General features: G+C 42.0%; 1 protein-coding gene across 1 annotated transcript in view; it reads left to right on the top strand.

Moving 5' to 3' along the window:
• The window catches only part of LOC122795590 (zinc finger protein 501-like), an 837,702-nt gene that overhangs the window by 811,471 nt on the left and 5,618 nt on the right, over positions 1–20,613 (top strand). The window lies entirely within an intron of this gene.

Here is a 20,613-nt window from a genome sequence, read left to right as displayed (position 1 = left end):
TATCAGCTTTCCTACAGCAGAGTGCACTGTTGTTACATTTTTGCAGTTCCACATTTAACACAATTTTTCCCCATGTAAAAGAACAAGCCTGTGGGTTATATTAATATTTACTAATGACAGAATTATCTACAAAATTCTACCTGGCCAGGCTGTCATCCTTCGCCTATCTTCACATATCTTCCCCCCTGGAGAACTCGAGCAAGTTTTTCAAGTGACCCTTGAGAAATGTTGTTTGAGAGGGTTAGGTCTATCTGAGTATACCTTACCCCATTCCCTGTCTTGAGAGCCCATCTGCATTAGCATTGCTAATCCCACTGTGTTGCTGCACTGACATATCAAATGCTTGCAATCCTAGGCTCCATCTTAGCAACTTGGCATTTTGCTGGCTGGCTCTGTGTAACCAGGTTGGGGGATTGTGCTCTGCCACTACAGTGAATTTTCTTCCATACAGATAAGGCTGACATTTCTGCAGTGCCCGCACTATGGCTAGACATTCCTTTTCTACAGCTGCTTAGTATTCATCCCTGGATTGGAGCCTATGACTGAGATAAACCACTGGGTGCTCTTTTCACTCTGAAGAAATCTGGCTAAGTACAGCCCCCACCCCATGATTCAAAGCATCCACCTGCACAACAAATTCTTTCCTGTAATCTGGAATGGCTAACACAGGGGGTCCTCCCAAAGTTTCTTTAAGCTTCTGTAATGCCTGCTCACATGCTATGGTCCACACTACCTTATCTGGCCTGTTTTCCCTTGTCAGATCTGTGGCGAGAGCAGCTGTGGTATTATAATTGGTAACACACTTTCTGTAGTACCCTTCTGTCCCTAAGAATGCCCTCACCTGCTTTTTGGTAACAGGGGCAGGCCATGCCTGAATGGCTTCCACTTTGGCAGTCCCACTCTATGTCCCAGGTAGGACACTTCTGCCATACTAACCTGATACTTACTGGGTATCCCTGCCCTCTGTAGTCTTCCCAGCACCTCCCTGGTGTGCTGAAGATGCTCTTGCCAGGAATGGCTGTAGATGGCAATATCATCCAGGTAAGCAAGGGCAAAATCTCCTGCTCTTGCTAGGATACAATCTACCAGCCTCTAAAAAGTTGCTGGGGCATTTTTCATCCCAAATGGCATCTTCATGAACTCGTACAAGCCAAAAGGAGTCACAACGGCTGACCTCTCTCTAGCATCAAGGGAACCTGCCAGTAGCCCTTGGTAAGATCAGTAGTGTCCTAGGCATGAGGTAAGCATTTGACTCTGTGTGACTATTTAGTTTCCTGTAGTCCACACAGAACCTGGTGCTGCCATTCTCCTATGGTACCAGCACAACTGGGGAGGTCCAGGAAGTACTGGATTCCTGGATTACCCCCAGTTCCAACATTTCCTGTATCTCCTCTGTCAGAGTCTGTTTGTCTCTCACAGGCACCCTATAAGGGGCCTGCTTAATATGCGTTTGGGGTCCTGTATCCACATGGTGCTGCACCAGCTGGGTACACCCTGCTTTCCTAGTGAACATACCTCCAAATTCCTGTAACACTTCTCGGATTTCTCAAACCTAGGTAGGGGATAGCTGCTGGAGCATTGCTACCCCTTCCACTGAGGTGTCATTGCGAGCCTCACTGAGGAGATCAGTCACCAGATCCCCCTCAGATTCTTCCTACCATCCACTACAAATACTCAGCACAAAATCCTCTTTGTCATGGTAAGGTTTCACCATGTTAACATGACACAGTTTGTGCCCCTGCCTTCTGCCTAACAGTTCTATCATGTAGTTAACATCATTGACCTTCCTTACCACTTTGAAGGGTCCTCCCAAACTGCCTGCAGCTTATTGTATCTGACAGGAATGAAAACCATAACCTGCTGCCTCACAACATACTCTCTGACTCGAGCATTCCTATCATACCAGACCTTTTTCGGCTGTTTGGCTCCTGCCAGGTTCTCCTGGGCCCAAGCCCATGATCTCCTTGAGCCTTGTTCTTAGGTTTAGGATATATGCCACAACAGACTCCTTGTGGGATTCCCACTCACCTTCCCACTCATCACAAGTCAAATATAGAGGTGTTCTCACCCTATGCCCATACAGCAACTGAAAAGGTGAGAAACCTGTGGATTCCTGGGGCACCTCTGTCTGTAAGCAAACAACAGATGGGGCAAATGTTTGTCCCACTCCCTCTTAAACTTGTCTGCAAATGCCTGTAGTATGGGCCTTAGTGTAGAGTAATTTCTCCACAAGACCATTAGTCTGGGGGTGGTAGGGGTGGTCTTTAGGTGCTTCACCCTATAGTGCTTCCACAGACAAGCCAGCAGGTCTGACAAGAAATTGGCACCTCTGTCAGTCAGTATTTCTCTTGGGAAAACCTAACCTGCAGAAAATCTCTAGCAAAGCATTTGCCACCCTCTCTGCCACAATGGAGGACAGAGCTACCACCTCAGGGTATCTAGTCGCATAATCTACTACCACTAGGGTGTATGTCTTCCTTGTGGAACTTGGGGTACTCAGAGGCAGCCTCACTCATAACCACGCAAGTGAGACAGGGTGCACAGACCAAACCAAATATAATCAGAAGCGCCAAAAAAAGTCCAGCACCATTTGGGAGATAGATAAAATGTAAGATTTAATGTGACAAAACAGCACACTGGTTTCGGCAAAACTTACAGCCTTCTTCAGTGCATTAACTGACATGAATCCATTACACATTTAAATAGTACCAAGTTAAACCATAATCAAAGTTGATTGGTACATGTCAGAATTAACTTTATTCATTGAGGCCGGGCTTAAACAGAGCCCCCAGCCTGACAATCCAACCAGATTCTTTATTATTTATTATAGAATGCCAACCTGCTTTATTAGATTTATGTCCTTGGATTTTATCAATGATTCTGAATTGAAATTTAGCAGTGACATGGGTCATTGTGTGTTTATAGAGAGCATTAGATATTCTTTTAGTTCTTATGTCACTAAGATGTTCACTAATCCTATGTTTTATTGGCCTAGATGTTTGCCCTATATAAAAAGCAGTGCAAAAACAGGTGTCCAGATAAATGACCCAGTCACTGCTACAGTTGCCTAAGCATCTGATTTCAAAAATATGTGGAGTGTTGCTGCTGGTAAATTCCTTTGTTTTACATACATGTATACAAGAACTACAATGGCCACAAGGGTTACTGCCCACTAGCTTATCCCCAAATAAAGTGACTTGTTGTGTGGTAGTAGGCATAAAATGTTTATAGTGGATTAAATGGGAATTGATGGTACGACCTCTTCTATAAGAGAAAAGACATTGTGGGGAAAGCATTCCAGCTAATTTCTCATTGGCCAGCAGGATGTCCCAGGGATTGTTGATAATATTTTTGAAGCCATCTGTATTGCATCCAAATGTTGTAACCAAACGAATGAGTTGGGGAGATTGTCAATCCCTTCCCTTGGATCCCCTACCATAAGTTAACAAATTCTTCCTATCTTGTTCAGTGGCAAAGGAGCATGCCCTGTTGATGTTGTCTGCATTATAACCCCTGTTTAGAAATCTTTGAGATAGATCATTTTTACTGCTGTTATAGGCTACATCTGATGAACGTATATGCTGAATGCGTAGAAATTGGGATTTTGGGATGTTCTGGATGATGTGGAAGGGGTGATGACTGGAAGCATGTAGTAAGGTGTTAAACTGGGGGAATTTTGTATAAACCTCCGTTTCAAATGTATGGTCATCCTGTGGTAAAATATGAACGTCCAGGAATATAGTCATAATTAAGTGTGAAGTGTATCCCCCATTTGTTTTCATTTAAGTATTCTACAAATTCCTGTGCATATCCAGCACCCCCTCCACACCATCCAACAATCGTCTAGATAACGTCTCCAAATGTCCATGTTATCTAAGTATATGTTATGATTCACATCATATATCAACTGTTCTTCGAAGTAGCCCATAAAGAGGTCTGCGTAAATGGGAGCGAAAGACGCTCCCATAGCCCTACCTCTTAACTGCCAGTAACATCTCCCATGAAAGTAAAAAACATTCTTACTAAGAACATGTTCAGCTAAGCAAACAAAAAGAGTGTTAAAACCAGGAGTATATAACTCAGCTTTGATGTTCATCGTGCATACAGCTGCAGTCATAACAGATGGGGTTATCCTGCCGTCAGGCGGGTCCTTAGTCGGCCGAATTCCAAAGTCTAGGTCCGGCGTCGGTTGTCGTCGCCTCTTCCCTGATGTCAGTGTGGCAGGGGTATAAAAGAGCCAGCCGACGCCATCTTCTTCAGTCTTTCTTGCCACGCGGTGCCCGAAGCAGAAGCAGTTCGCAAGTGCCAGTCGGCCAGCTCCTGAGATTTAGGAAAATATTTCAGCCGAAGTCTTCTTGAAAGCTAAGTACCCCATTGGGGAAACTTTTCTTGCCTCAGACCGATGTCAGACAAAGTTAATAATTGCATTTCATGTGGGAAGCAAATACCACATAAGGATTTCCACTCTTTCTGTATTCCTTGCTTAGGCCCAGACCATGACGTCTCGGCCTGCCGTTTTTGTGCTAGATTCAACAAACGCATTATTAAGCATCGGGCAGAGTTCGCCCTTCACTATTTTGGTAAAAAATTTAATTATATTATGTCGTTGGATACTCCGACTCCAGTTTTGAGTAAAAGATGCAAAGATAAGGACCAACATACGAGGTCCGCGACTTCTACTGACACCACGCTAAGGCCGACTACCAGTTCTCAGCGAGGCACCTACACAGCCCCTGAGTACCGATGACACTTCATTACCGGTGTCTTCAGTACCCAAGGTCGCAGGCTCCTCGGTTCCCATTCCAACTACAGATACCGACGCCACTCTTGGCGGGGAAACTCAGAGTTTAGACAGGCCTGCCATTTCTCAAGGTGTCTTCAGGCCTTCCTCCTTCTCTATTAAAGCTTTCACAAAATCTAAAGCAGCCATGAAAACTAAAAAACAGGGACCTCAGACCCCTCTCAAGGCCCCATGCCTAAAAAACAGATGCTCAAAATGGCTGAGGATTTGATTACTCTTATCAGGGGTTCTCAACCCCCCTCGGACAAAAGGCCCAGATTAGAGGAAGACTACCCTTCCTCAGATCAAGCCTCTATTACCTCTGAACATTCTGAGGACCAGGACTATACCTATTCTCCTTTTGAAGACTCTGATGCAGAGGAGTCTATTCCCTTGGTCTCCCCCCCTGAGGACTACTCTTTTGGGGAAACCCTGCATACTTTGAGGGAACACTTTCACTGGGAAGGCCAAGATTACTCAGATTCCAAGAAAAGGCTCAGGGATTTTCTCTTCCTCCCCCAGCATAGGCCCCTGGCTATCCCTCCTGTTTTAGATATATTAGATGATGTGTACACAGAAGCCAGCCTCAACCCAGATTCTTTACCTCCAGCTCCTGTTAAACCAGACAGGTATTACCGGGTTCCTGATTCACACCAGTTCCTATACAAAAGCCATGCTGCTGACCCAGAAACTATTTCACAGGGTCCCAAGGGAATTAAGGCCTCTACTGCTAAAACCCATTACCTTCAGAGAGAGATTCCAGAGCTTTAGAAAGGTGGGGGAAAAAGGTGTATACCTCGGCCACTTTAACCATGAGGGCATTAAACTGTCAGTTTCATATATTAAAGTATCAACAGTTTTTGTTATCTCAGTTGAAAAGCAAAATGACACAACCAGAACAACCAGATTTAAAAGAGTTGCAGGATTTGTTGCATGGTGCAGAGCAAGTGGGTAAACATACCTTGCAGTGTGGTTTTGATGCTTTAGAGGCCTCATGTAGAGCTGCTGTTACAGGGTCTGTCATACGTAGACATGCTTGGCTCAAAGAGCAAGCCTTACCAGATCATGTCAAAGCTAAATTACTAGATGCACCTCTTCAAAAAGATGTATTGTTTGGTGTTAAAGCTGAGGAGGTACTAAAGAAAATGGAGGAAAAGTGAGATCAATGCAAACAGTGAAAGATTTCCTGCAGGTACAACCTCCACATTTCAGCAGAAACTGGCCTTCAAAAAATTGGTCCTTTCCAGCCACGGACAGACCTCAAAGAGGCAGATACAGATGCCTGAGGGGTAGAGGGCAACCTCAAGGATCATTCAGAGCCAGACAATGGCAAGCACCAACCCCAAGAGGTGGAGAAGATAGATCACAGTCATTCAGAAAGCAGACACAATGACTTCCCCCTTTACCTGCCAAGCAAAGCTTTAATGGCAGCACCTTTGGGTGGAAAACTGCCATTATTCTCAAAAAATTGGCATATTGTCACAAAAGACAAATGGATTCTGGACATTATAGACAGAGGCTACAGATTCCACTTTCACACCCTTTCAAAAATGAGAGGCATGCCAAACCTGCCACAAAATTAAAGGGCAGAGGCACAAAACAAATTTCAGCTCTCATGGACATGAAAGCTATTCAAGAGGTACCTGCAAAAGAACAAGGTCAAGGGTTTTATTCCAGACTATTCCTGGTACCAAGGAAAGACAAAGATTGGAGACCTATTTTAGACCTATCCATCCTAAACACATATTTACAGGTACCAAAATTCAAGATGCTCACATTACAGCAGCTTCTTCCCATGCTGGGCAAGGAGTCTTGGCTGGTAACATTGGACCTCAAGGAGGCATACCTGCATGTCCCTATCAGACAAGATTGCAGAAGATACCTCAGATTTCTTGCAGGTTCAACCCATTATCAATTCTCTGCATTGCCCTTTGGCTTATCTACTGCGCCCAGAGTGTTTACGAAATGCCTGGCATCAGTAATTGCCTTCTGCAGACTTCAAGGAATACAAATATACCCATATCTGGATGACTGCCTGATCCAAGTGGACAGCAAGGACATACTTCTGAAACACCTGGCATTTGTAATAAAACTGCTGAACTTTCTGGGATACACAGTCAGCAAAAATAAATCAAAACTAATACCCTCTCAAAAAATAATTTTCCTGGGTGCCAGCTTGAATACAACCACCCAGATGGCCTACCTCATGCCAGACAAACAAGGGCAACTATCTCAATACTTCAGCAAAATGGCAACCTTCACCAGGCTGACTGCAAGGAAAGTCCTGCAGGCTCTGGGATTCATGGCATCTTGCATCCTTCTGATCCCATGTGCAAAGCTGCATATGAGGAAACTTCAATGGTACCTAAAAAACTTATGGTCTCAACACAGCCACAGTTTGGAAACAATTATACCACTCATTCCATGTCTTCAAAAGGAATTTCTGTGGTGGGCTCAAGCATGCCAAAGAAACATAGGTCTCCCTTTCTGTGTACCTCAAGCAACTCAAATCATCACAACAGATGCCTCGGGCTATGCCTGGGGGGCACACATGACAGATCAGTGCATTCAGGGAAAATGGTCCCAAAAAGAGAAGCACCTACACATCAACCAAAAGGAAATGCTAGCAGTGCAAAATGCTATTATGGCCTTCAAGGACCTACTGCATCCAGGCCAGCTATTGATAAGGACAGACAACACCACAGTGATGTGGTACATAAACAAACAGGGGGGAACTCATTCATACCCCCTGTGCAGACTAGCCATGACCCTATGGAACACAGCTCTGGAATTGCAAATCCAACTTCAGGCACAGTTCCTGCCAGGGAAGGAAAACACGCTGGCAGACAGCCTAAGCAGAAATATGACAGATCCACATGAATGGAAGTTGCATCCTCAAGTTTTCACAAAGATAACTCAGGCATGGGGACAGCCAGACATAGATCTATTTGCTACCCACAGAAATTACCAATTGAAAAAATGTTGTTCAAGGACCTATCATCCACAGGCCTGAAAAGTGAACGCACTTTCTTTCAATTGGACAACGTTGACAGTCTATGCCTTTCCGCCTCTTCTTCTGCTGCCCAAAGTTCTATTAAAAGCCAGAGCAGAGAGGCCGAAAATGATTCTCATTGCTCCAGATTGGCCAAGACAACACTGGTATCTGCTCCTGAAGAGCCTGACTCATTCCCCACCATGGATCCTACATCTAGTACCTCTTCTGTTGTCCCAGCACAACTTCAAAACTCTTCACAGCCAGCTCAAAACCCTAAATCTAGCTGCATGGAGAATCCCTTGATTTCCCAACAGACCCTCCTCTCCAAGGAGGTGCAGGATGTCATCTTGGAGGCCAGAAGACCTTCTACTAGAAAAGCCTACTCCACCAAATGGAAACGGTTTTGTGCCTGGAATCAGAAAAAGGGCCAGAATCCTTGGGTAATAAATTTACCTCAAATTTTACAGTACCTAGATGAGATTCTAAACAGTGGACTTTCCTTCTCCTCCATCAAAATCCACGCTTCAGCCATTTCTGCACAATACAACACAGATCCTCCTTTATTCTCTCATCCTCTCTTAAGACAGTTCCTCAGAGGGGCAAAGAATATAAAACCCCCAAGGAAACCACCAGTCCCTGCTTGGGACCTCAACTTCATATTGGAAAAGCTGACCCTTCCTCCATTTGAGCCAGCTGCTTCAACAGAACTACAATACTTGTCATGGAAAACAGCCTTCCTTCTGGCTATCACCTCAGCATGCAGGGTTTTGGAACTACAGGCCCTCATGGCTGTGCAACCTTTCATCATTTTCCATCAGGACAGAGTTTCCTTACGAACCAACCCTACCTTTATGCCAAAAGTAGTATCCACTGTAGCCTTGAATCAGACTATTCACTTACCTACCTTTTACACTAACCCACAAAACAAAGGGGAAAGACTTCTGCATTCCTTGGACATTTACAGACAACTTCCTTAGCCATTCAGGAAATCCGAGCAACTCTTTGTGTCCTATGCTACAGGTGCTCAAGGAAAGGCTATCTCCAAACAGACAATCTCAAAATGGATAGCCCACTGCATACGCTTTTGTTACTCATTTCATGGAAAAGCTGTGCCTTCAAGCATCAGATCCCACTCCACAAGGGCCACAGCTACCTCTGCAGCTTTCCTCAGGGGGGTTCCTACCAAGGACATTTTGGAAGCAGCCACTTGGAGTTCAGTGCACACTTTCTCCAAACACTATCACCTTCCACTTTGCTCTAAATCTAGAGCGGGATTTGCCACAGCTGTCTTGCAGGGCATCCTTGCTCCTCCTAGTTCCACTTAGTGCCTGCCACCCCTACTTAGCTTTGGGATTCTTCCCATCTGTTATGACTGCAGCTGTATGCACGATGAACATAGTACAGTTTTGTACCTACCATAAATGTAGATGTTCGAGTGCTCATACAGCTGCAGTCCAGGTCCCCCCCCTCCACCCCCTCTTAGCACAGGCCTTATGACAAACACCTTCTCATACAACCTATTTGGGGTATTCTTTTATGGTGTATTTGCTTGCAACTACTGTTTTTTGATTATTCTATATTGCATGATTACATAAGTTTATGTTTTGTCTTCCTTCTGGGGGCACCTGACATCTGGGGCAAGAAAAACTGAAGAAGATGGTGTCGGCTGGCTCTTTTATACCCCTGCCACACTGACGTCAGGGAAGAGGCGACGACAACTGACGCCGGACCTAGACTTTGGAATTCCGCCGACCGAGGACCTGCCTGACGGCAGGATAACCCCATCTGTTATGACTACAGCTGTATGAGCACTCAAACATCTACATTTATGGTAGGTACAAAACTGTACTTTCAGCCAGAATTTAATAACTTCCAATCCTGCCCAATGTGGGATATTGGTGTATAGGGCAGTGACGTCCAATGTGCATAGAAGCCAACCTGGTTCCAACTGTGTGTCATTTATAATGTTTAAGAAACTGGGTGGTATCTTTGATTCTAGACCTGACCAGAGGAAGAAGTGGTTGTCGGTATTCCATAAAAAAGCAGATAATGGTTCCGTCAAAGATCCTCGACCCAAAACAATTGGTCTACCTGGTGGATTGGTAGGATGTTTATGTATTTTGGGGAGTAGGTATAGATATTGTGACCTAGGATCTTGGACGGTCAATTGATAACTTGTCCTCTGATCAATGATCCCTTCCTCCTGTGCCAGTTTTAAAAAAGGCATTAATTTCCTGTTTGAACATGAATGTTGGGTCCAGGGGCATATGCATATATAATTTATTATTGGACAGTTGTGTTATAGCTTCCATTTCATACATGTTCCAGTCCATGATGACCACTGCCCCCCTATCAGCTGGTAGGATAAACAGATCATGATTGTTGCTGAGTTTATGTAAGGCATCCCGTTCTTGTTTAGTGAGATTCTGTTTATTACTGTTGTGTATATTCATGTTAAAGTGCAAATCTTTGAGCACGCATTCTTTAAAGACTGAGACATGTTTGTCCATGGGAGGTATAAAATTGGATTTATGGAAATTAAATCCAGTAGATCTTTGAGACTGATTTGAGTCTGAAAAGAATAATTTGAGGTTAAGAATTCTGCAAAATTCATGAATATCATTAACAAAAGCATGTTCAGCCACAAAATAAAATGGAACAAAATTCAATCCTTTGTTCAATAATTTTATTTCAACATCTGACAAAGGTTTGAAAGAAATGTTGTGAATATTGATAATGTTTAGTGTGTCAAGATCTTGTCCAAAAGTTGTTGGATGTTGTGTACCTCTTTGGTTTTTCTTACCCCCCACCTGTGTTTCTTACCCCTAAAGGGTCAGTACTAGGTTTCCTCTTCGCTCTCGTACTCAGAGGCCCAGCAATATCCATAGCTACCCTCTGAAATGTCTCCTCAATCACAGGCAAAGGCACCAAAGGAGCTTTGACCTTGTCTCCTGCCTTGCTTACTTGTTTTGGCACTGCCCACAGGTCCTGCAGTACCCTGTTACATCCCTTGCAATCCCAGGCCAATAAAAGTGCTGCATAATATGTCTCTTGGTATGCTTTATGCTCATATGACCTGCAAAGGGAATGTCATGGGCTATGGCTAGAAGTTCCAGACAGTAGGCACTGAGCACTGCCAACTGCTGTATTCTCTCACCCTCTAGCCCTCCCTCAGGGCTCCATTCTCTGTACAGTAACCCTTTGTTCCAGTATACAGAATCCCCTTTTCCTTGAGAATTGGTTACCTCCCTAGCTACCTCCCTTAAGCCTTGTAATGTAGGGTCTGAGAGTTGAACCTGTCTCAACTCTCTCTGTTTGTAACCCTTTCCAGCTCTCCTTCCCACTTTCAGCCTGGGTGCTACTACTCACCTCTGCCCTTGCAGTCATTCTGTCCAAGGGAACATCAGTACCCACCAGCAGCTGTGGCTCACTTTCAGTCTCACTGCTACAGGGTAGTTCCTTCCCTAAGTAGCCACCTCACCAGTCCTGGCTTCAAGTGTGTGGTCTGTCTGGGTCCCCCAGACTACCAGACCCACATGCCTGTCTCCAGGCCTGACTGTGTGTCATTGTATGCACACAAGGTACTGCATTATCAAAATCATTCCCTATCAGGATATCTGCAGGGATATCCTCAAACATACCTAATTGGCTGCTTCCTTTCCCACTCTCCCAGTCAAAGTGAACCCTAGCCAAAGGTATTTGGAAGGGGGTCCCTCCTAAAGCTCTGACTGGAGTAGACAGCCCAAGCAAATAGTGTTCCTCTAGAGCCCTCCAGGCTTTACAATGGTTAGGTTAGAGGCTGTGTCTTTCTTAGCAGTGGCCTGTTTCCCATCTACTGTTGTTTTGGTACCCTTGTTTTCTCCAGCCTACCTTTTGTTCCCCACCTTGCCCCCATGAACATCTATATGCTACATGCCCCCACTGGTTACATTTAAAACATTTAACCCTTGATCTTGTCTGTATACCCTGATACTAGCAGACTCTATTGGGGCAGTTAGGTTGCCCACCATGTGTTCCCTTATACCCATGTGCAGCACTGGTTATCCCTTTCCTGTGCAGTGATGCCCTGTTTGCTAGGTACAGGTCTCCTTTTTTCCCTAACTCATCTGCAGTATTGCATTCCCTATCTGCCAACCAGATTCTCATGTTCTCAGGCAAAGTGCTAAGGGCTTGTTCCCTCACCAAAAGGTCTGCCACCTCTTCAAAAGTTTTATTATCCCTTGAAGGCTTTTTAGCCGCGGTACCAGGAAACACCAGTAAAGTTATTCGTACTTTACCTTTGAGAGTCTTCATTTTTTTTTTTTTGTGTGTTTTTATTTCATTGTGGTTCGAGTTTGAGTCTTAGTTTTGACTGGGCAGTTAGGATGTCCAATGGAGTCTCGTCAGGAGCAGCTGGTTTCAGCCAAAGAGGGGAAGGTGACCGTGTTTCGTTGCTGGATATGTGGAGATTAAGGGAAGAGAGGGTTGCAGTGGATGATTTGTGGTCCCTTGGTGGTACAAATGCACAATCTGCTGAGTTTGAGAGATTGGAAAGATTGTTGGTAAAAGAAGTGACTTTATTTTCTGGTATTAAACTGTTAGATAAGTATCTGTCAACCAGATTAACCCCTCACGGTCTCAAGGTTGATCAACTTCTGGCCTTTGAATTTGCGGAAAATTAGTCAGACCTGTTAGAGGAGTGGAAGACAGCCTCACTTGCTTGTACCACGACATGGTTAAAGATATTGGTTAAACGCAATGGTAGAGCACAAGAGAAGTTGCAGGCGGAAATTCTGAGATTGCAAGAGGAGTTACTCAGGACTGTTTCTGGTGACTGTTTTGCTGACAAGATGAAAGCCATTAGGAGTCGAGTGTCCAAGATAGAAGGGGAGGTAATTTCAAGAAAGAAGCGTAAGCTTGAGGGTGATTCTAAGGATTATGAAAATAATTTATTTTTTTCTTGGCAGAGGAAGCCCAGAAGGGGCAGGAATGTCAGTCAACAAGTGGGAGCAAATGCTTGTTTAACCAGAAACTAGTCCATTTCATCAGGAGAAATGGTTTTCAGTAGCAGAAAAAGCATCTCATTTGAGGATTTAGACAAAGAAAGCAACGAAGGTACACAGAACCAGCAATGGAACAGTCCCCAGCAAACACGAGGGAGAGGCCAGAAGTGGCAAAGGAACAATGGAGGTACCGGGCTGAACAGCAGGAGAAGGAGAAGATAATTGCTAATGTGAACTTTGAGCCCTTTTTTTCTTGGGTGGAAGGAGTTGGGCCCAAACGACATGACAAACTTGGACAGTTTGACATCATTAATTTATCCAGGTTTGAGATTACTGATAATGTCAAATGCTTGTTAAATAAGGGTATAAAATTTGTACCCACTCATTTTCCTAGCCTAGTGGATGTATTGCTTGAAGTTGGATGCTTTTGTAGAAAACTGAATTTAGCAATGTTTTTTCAAAACAAAAGTATTCAGGTCAGTAATACATATGAGTTTCAATGGGAAAGTTCTGCGGGGGAAATAGTAGTGATTCTGAAGATTCATTATTAAACTTGTCTGTGTATGAACGCATGTTTATACATGTTAACAATGTAGAGTTGTGTTTACAATATGAGTCTGAGGATTTTTTTTGTCCAGGATATGCTAGAACTGATGGGCAATAACAGAATCAATGATGATGGGGGGGCATTTGTTACTGGATATGGAAAGTTAATGGTTCCACCTGTTCCTTATGAAAGTCATTTTGTTCCCCCTAAGAATACTGTTGCTATCAATGTGTTTGAAAAGACCTTATGTAAAGAAATTGAACGTGAATATAAGATTTTTTGTAAAAAAAGAAAAAAATGTATAATTTAACTAAAGAGGAATGGGGCACATTGCAAATGTTGCGAAGTAATGATGAGAACTTGGTTTTCACTCAGGCAGATAAAGGAGGGAACTGGGTCATTTTGTCTAAAGATCAATATAACAAAATGGCTTTTGAGTTGTTAAATGATGGGGATACTTATGTAAAATTGGAATATGATCCCATTTCAGAGTTTAATGCATGTTTATTAGAAATTTTAGAAAGAGGGGAAAGGCTGGGATATTTTGAAGCCAAGGACATCAAAAGGCTGTTTATTAAAAATCCCAAAAGAGCTAGTTTTTTTACGATCCCTAAAGTTCACAAAAACCTAATGAGCCCTCCAGGGAGGCCTATAGTCTCTGGGGTAGGGGGTTATTTACAAAATGTAGGGATTTTTTTTTGGATGAACAGCTTAAAAAGTTTAGTCTTAAAGTACCTTCACACATAAAAAATAGTCAAGAATATTGTAAGTTGGTGTGGGGAATGCAATGGGAGGCTGATTTTTACTGGGCTTGTGCAGACGTAAAGACTCTATATACCAGTGTCAGTCATGTGGTGGGTTTGGAAGCTTTTGGAAGCTGTAGCAAAAATGTTGGGGGAAGGACACAGAACAAAGTACATTCTGCAGTTACTTGAGTTCTGCCTGACAAACATTTTTTTGAGTTCAATGAGGAGCTGTTTTTGCAGAAAGGAGGCACCGCTTTGGATGCCTCATTTGCTCCTTCTTATGCAATCATTTTTATAAAAAAAAATTTTTAGCAGAAATTCATGTATAATAAATGGTTCTTTAACAACAAGGTCATGATTTACAGCAGATACATAGATGACCTGATTGTTGCGTGTCGAGGGGAAATGGAACAATTTGGAACATATATGGCTGAACTGGAAATAAATGATTTTGGGATTTCTTTTACATACAAAACCAGTAGAGAGTTGATGCAGTTTCTGGATTTAGAGCTTTATTTGGGTCAGTATGCATCCCCCCACTTGTTAAATTATTTGCCTTATGGGGAATATAAACGCATTTTTGGTAATACATCAGATAAGAGAAGGATATCTCAAGAATTTTCGAAAGTAAGGAGTACGTTATCTAGTAGAGGTTATTTCCCTGATTTGTTGGCAAGGACAGAGAATAGAGTCCTGGGAATCCGACAAAGAGATGGCAAGGGAGTAAGAAGGAGACATGAAGAGCAATCTTCAGATAAAGGTACAAGGAAATGTATTTTGTCAGTAAATTTTCCCCTTTTTCTCATCATTTAGCAAGGTTAGTTAGAAAATATGGTCTATTGTGATGCAAGATGAATCTACCAAAGGTATATTTTTGGAGCATATAATTTTTTCATATAAGAGGTGCATGAATTTGAAACAGTTATTGAATAGGAAGTTTGATAAAAATGATGATCAGGTGGGATGTCATCCCTGTTGTAGGTGCAAGGTATGTTCAAAAGTTAGAAACGTGCATGGTTGTAGCATTAATGAAAAAATGTATAGGACTAAACAAAGGTTTTCATGTCAATCGAGTGGAGTAGTTTATATTATGGGTTGTGATTGTTCATCTAATAAATAGTATATTGCACAAACCAAGAGACAAGTTAAAAATGTATTTTAGAACACATGGGGGACATCAAATATAGATTAGGTAGTCCAGTGGCACATCATTTCTGTTCAAATCATGCAGGCTCAGATTCTTCTTTATTCTTCAGTGTGTTGGCCATGCCTTTACATCAACATGGAGAAGCTCATTATAAAAAGTTGTTAGCCTTGGAAACCAGGTTCATCATTAATTACAATACTTTGTTTCCTTCAGGTCTTAACCTGGAGGTAAATATTAATATGTGATATTGATGTTTGAAAAGTTATTCAGGCATTAATGTTCATTTTCACAAAGTTGTGTCCAATTTGAAACATACATTTAAATTTTAAATATAAATTGGTGTTGACTATAAATGATAAGAATTATGGTCAATACAGCGTATAATAATGGTAAATGGTAAGATTCATGATCAATACAATGTATAATAATGGTAAATGGTAAGATTCATGATCAATACAGTGTATAATAATGGTAAATGGTAAGATTCATGATCAATACAGCGTATAATAATGGTAAATGGTAAGATTCATGATCAATACAGTGTATAATAATGGTAAATGGTAAGATTCATGATCAATACAGTGTATAATAATGGTAAATGGTAAGATTCATGATCAATACAGTGTATAATAATGGTAAATGGTAAGATTCATGATCAATACAGTGTATAATAATGGTAAATGGTAAGATTCATGATCAATACAGTGTATAATAATGGAAAGGTTGGAAATGAGACAAGCATTTTTAATGGTTCAAAGTCACTTTAAATTAAAGGGCTTGTGTAATCTGTATAAATGGTTAACATCATGTGATTTAGTATAAATAATGTGCTTTTGGTGTAACAAATTATCCCTTGAAGGCTTTTTAGCCGAGGTCACTCATCAAAAGGTCTGCCAGCTCTTCAAAAGTGGTGACCTGACCCTCACCCACCTATGAAAATAAATGCTTAACTTGGCAATATAATCATGCACACTTTCATCTGCCTTTCGTCTATGCTCATGAAAATTTTTTCTATAAGCTTCAGGTGTTAAATTAAAACACTCTAATAAACATTTCCTTACCTGGTTATAGTCTAGACAATCAACATCAAACAATTTAGAAACAGCAGTTACAGCTTTACCATGGAGCAAGGGGGCCAGGAACCATACCCAGTGCCCTTAATCAACATTATGCTGTTCACATACCCTGTCAAACATATAAATAAAACTATCAAAATTATCACCCTCTGTAAATTGTGGAAGAAATTTGCCGACCTTTACTGCTTGTGGGATTCGGTTATTCCCTTCCGCATTACCTCCATGACGCTGGTGAAGAGTCAGCATCTCCTTTTCATGTTGCGCCTGCCTCTCTTTTTTCTCAGTTTCCAAATGTCTCAGTCTTTCTGCTGATTCTAACTCCATCAATTTGGCCTCCAGTTCAAATCTGTTTAACTCCGGACAGATTTTTAAGTCCTCTGAGGCAAAGTTGAACTGTCCATTTTCTGAGAGTTGTATATCCCCAAGGCCAGTCTGGTTATTTTACTGGCTGCTGGTCTGTGATGTAACTGTGATTAAGGCTGCAATCATTTCTCCTTTAGTCAGGTTGGCATGCACCAGTCCTTTGGCTTGGCACATCTCAGCCACCTGACTCCTTGTCAGCTTGCCATAATCCTCTGCTGACATCCTTGCCCACTCTCCCTGACTAACAAAGCTAACAAAAAATAAATAAATAAACCTATTGTGATATCAAACTCTGAATGTCTACTATGTTGCTGCTTGAGTGTACAAACACCTTCTTTAGTGACTACTGTCTACAGGCTACAGGAGTTCAATACCCATACCCCTGTTCACCAATATGTGATCTGGTGATCCCACCACTGCCACTAATAAATATGTGGTGACCCACCACTGGACCAGTAATCAAGGAGCCTCAATCATCACCACTGGCACCTGTTGGGGATGTTCACTGGGAGGATAACAAGTACACAGTATTTCCAGATGCAGCTCTCTGCATCAAGTGCAGTTTCCCTTAAGAGCACACAGAGACCACAGACAGTTTGGGGCTGGTTTCTCCCTCTTTCTCCAGATCCCCAATAAGACTCCCAACTGGTACAGCTATAAAGTTGAGTCCTTAGCCAGGATTCCAAGCCAAATCCTCCAACACTATCACTGTCCAACCAGTGCATTGTGTCTCTGCCCAAGTAGCTGACACACACACTCTTGGAGATTTGGTTTACACACACACACACCTGGGAAAGGCTAGCACAGGTTTACTAGCTATGCCCCCTTCCACCCAGACTATAAGGTAGTTACTACTGCCACCAGAGCCCCTTGCCAGCTACCTTAAGGCTCTTCCAAGGGTACCCAATATACTGACTGGAACTAATGTCTTTCAGCTTTTCCTAGTTAGGGGTCACCACAGCAGAACTCCGGTCTGCTAATAATTGGCAGTGGATTTTTATGGTGCCGAGTTGGCAGCCCGATGCCCAACCTTCAAAGAAGGCACACCCATTCATGCACGCACCTACCTGCATGTATTTAAATGTCACTTAACCGCAGGGAGGACATGCAGACTCCACAAAGAAGGCACTCCAGCTGAGAATTGAACGGGAGAACCTCTTGCTGTGAGGCGACAATGCTAACCACTGCACCACCACAGCTCTCCCAATATACTGAGTGAAATTAATATTAATACAAATGGTAGTTTGACCAAGAGCAAGGCTATTAGGAGTGGCCCACACAATGTCACCAAATAAATATGCAAGTGCTCTCTAAACTTAAATATCTCTACAAAGATTGGCCACAATGAAAGGTTTAAATTTATTTAATAATAAATAATAAAATAACAAGAAAATACTAAGTATATATTCACAGTGACATCAGAGTTCAAAACCATATGAAATAGTTAAAATAACATTGCAAGACAGGCTCAGACAAATAAAGAAAAACAATATCTAAACTTAGCTTCATTATATTCCTGACTATATCTAAGAGAATTTGTATACTCTAATAACTTGCATAGTAGAGCAAGGCAGATACCTTTTCAAAACAAACATCTGTACAAATCAGTTTGATATACACATGGGATACAGCTGTAATATATTTGCAACACCAGCATCTTGTATGAATCAGTTTGATATTCACAAATGACATATAATTACTTACAAAATTCCAGCTAGCTGTGCTGGCAGTACCTCTTTTGGTCACAATATGCAGTAAGAACTACATAAAATTAGGGAATTCAGTGTAAACAGCCCTGATGAACTCTCAGGCCCATTTGATAGCATATAGAGGGAATTAATGTTGCCTTCATCAGGGCTGATTAGAACGTTGGAAATGCCTTTTAAAGTTTGATCATCTGAGACCCCTAGAGGTCTGACTTTTATATTTTATCAGCATCAGTTTGTAAGTACTTTGATCTTACAAATGTGTCAGTGATGACTTACAAAAATGTGTTTGTCAAAAATGTAGTTAAGACTTGCTAAGTCTCACTGTGAAATTTGGGAGGATCTCCAAGCCAGTCCCCAGTCTGACCTTATTTTCTGAAGTTTTTTCCAGCCATCAAGGTCTGTTCCATTCTAAAATTCCACGTCAGGCAACTTCAAAAAGCTGTAGTAATAAATGAGGGCCAGCTAACAACAGTCTCACCTTTTGTAATGTGGAACGTAAGGCATATTTGCTTATAAGGAGACTGGATGGATCAGGGGAGAATAAGAGGGTTAGCTGTGGCTGGGACAGGGGAGAATGAGAGAGTTACCTATAATCAGCAGTACTACATATAATCCAGATGTGCCATTGAGGTGTATTCAGTAAGGAAAATAGCTTCTGGAGAAGAAAGAAGTGCACAAATGGGATGGGATAATTGTAGCTGAAAATACAACAGATGCATTCAAAAATAATATTTTAGTGAAAAATCTAAAAGAAAAAAAGGAAGCAAGGAAACAGCCTGATATGCATACATATTAGACCCATGAATAGTTGAAAAGAAAGATGAGTGGTGAAGCCAGAAGTAAAAGAGCTTGTTATGTAATGTTTTCATATATTGGAATAGGAATGACAGAAATGAGAACATAATCACAGAGTTTAGACAAAAAAAGGAGGAGATGAGATGATACATTCAAGACAATATAGAAAGTATTATGTCTGGAAGTTAATGTTGTGTTAGTATACAACAGATTGAAATTACAAAGTGTAGTTAATGGGGAAAAGTACAGTTAGGAAAACTGGTTTCACTAGACAACATGGAAAAAATGCATATAATGAAGAAGTTGGTAAAATATCTTTAGTGGGCAAGGAGTAATGGTTTGTGATCTTAAAAATCCCTATTTGTACTGGGATGTTAAAACACAACAGAAAGTGATATTTGATTTGGTAGTTTTGTTATAAGAATATGGACTTAAGTAATTAATAAAAAATAATGTCTTTCGGCTTTTCCCAGTTAGGGGTCACCTTGGCAGTGGATTTGTACGGTGCCGAGGTGTCAGCCCGATGCCCAACCTTTAAAGACAGCACACCCATTCATGCACGCACCTACCTGCATGTCTTTAAAGATCACTCGACTGTGGGGAGGACATGCAGACTCCACACAGAAGGCGCTCCAGCCGAGAATCGAACCGGAGAACCTCTTGATGTGAGGCGGCAACGCTAACCGCTGCACCACCGTGTCAAAGTAACAAAAATGGTTGGACTCAGAGTCTTCATAGAAACGTATGATGACCCCCCTGCTGTCTATCTTTCCTTTATCAGCTAAGTGATGCATATTAATGAAGAAAGAGAGTTTCGTATGAATAACAAATTAACCAGTTTCGCATGCTATGATTAGTTGTAGAGTAGCTCATTAAAGCCAGTCATACAGTTGCATCCAGTAGCATGACACTGAGCTGATGTCATGCTGAAGCCAAGCTCCACCCTAAGCTCTGTATATGTTTGACTCATTCAAAATAAATGAGAACTCAATAAATATATATACATTGCAGATTAATGTTAGTTATAGCTACAAAGAAAAACTACAGACATTCATAACCTGTTATTTTTGTGCATAATACCCCCAAACATATGAGTATGGTGTATAGCTCAGGGTAGAATACAATACCAATAGGTGAAGTTTTTGGCTCAGGGATACTCACCAGTGATCACGGAGTATAAATCTGCTTATGCCTACTGACCCTCATTTTGTTGATCATGATCTTGTGTCTTTATGTGTAGCAGAAACATGGGCAGCATGGCTACCTTTCTTGCCCTTCCTTCCTACCCTTTTCACCTTTCTCACCATCTAACAGCCCAAGTCCCTCCTTATTTACTGCTCTTCGTTATTTCTGCCCCACCACGGAATTGTCAAACCATCCTCCTGAGCTCTCCCCTCTCCAGTTCCAGTCTTCCTACCTACATTAATTCACCGCACCTATATTATGAGCTACCATTTAGTTTGTAACCTGTTT

This window comes from Protopterus annectens, chromosome 2.part2 (assembly GCF_019279795.1).
Source record: "Protopterus annectens isolate FY-2018-M chromosome 2.part2, PAN1.0, whole genome shotgun sequence".
NCBI classification, from domain to species: Eukaryota; Metazoa; Chordata; order Ceratodontiformes; family Protopteridae; genus Protopterus; species Protopterus annectens.
This window is presented reverse-complemented; position numbering and strand designations above follow the sequence as displayed.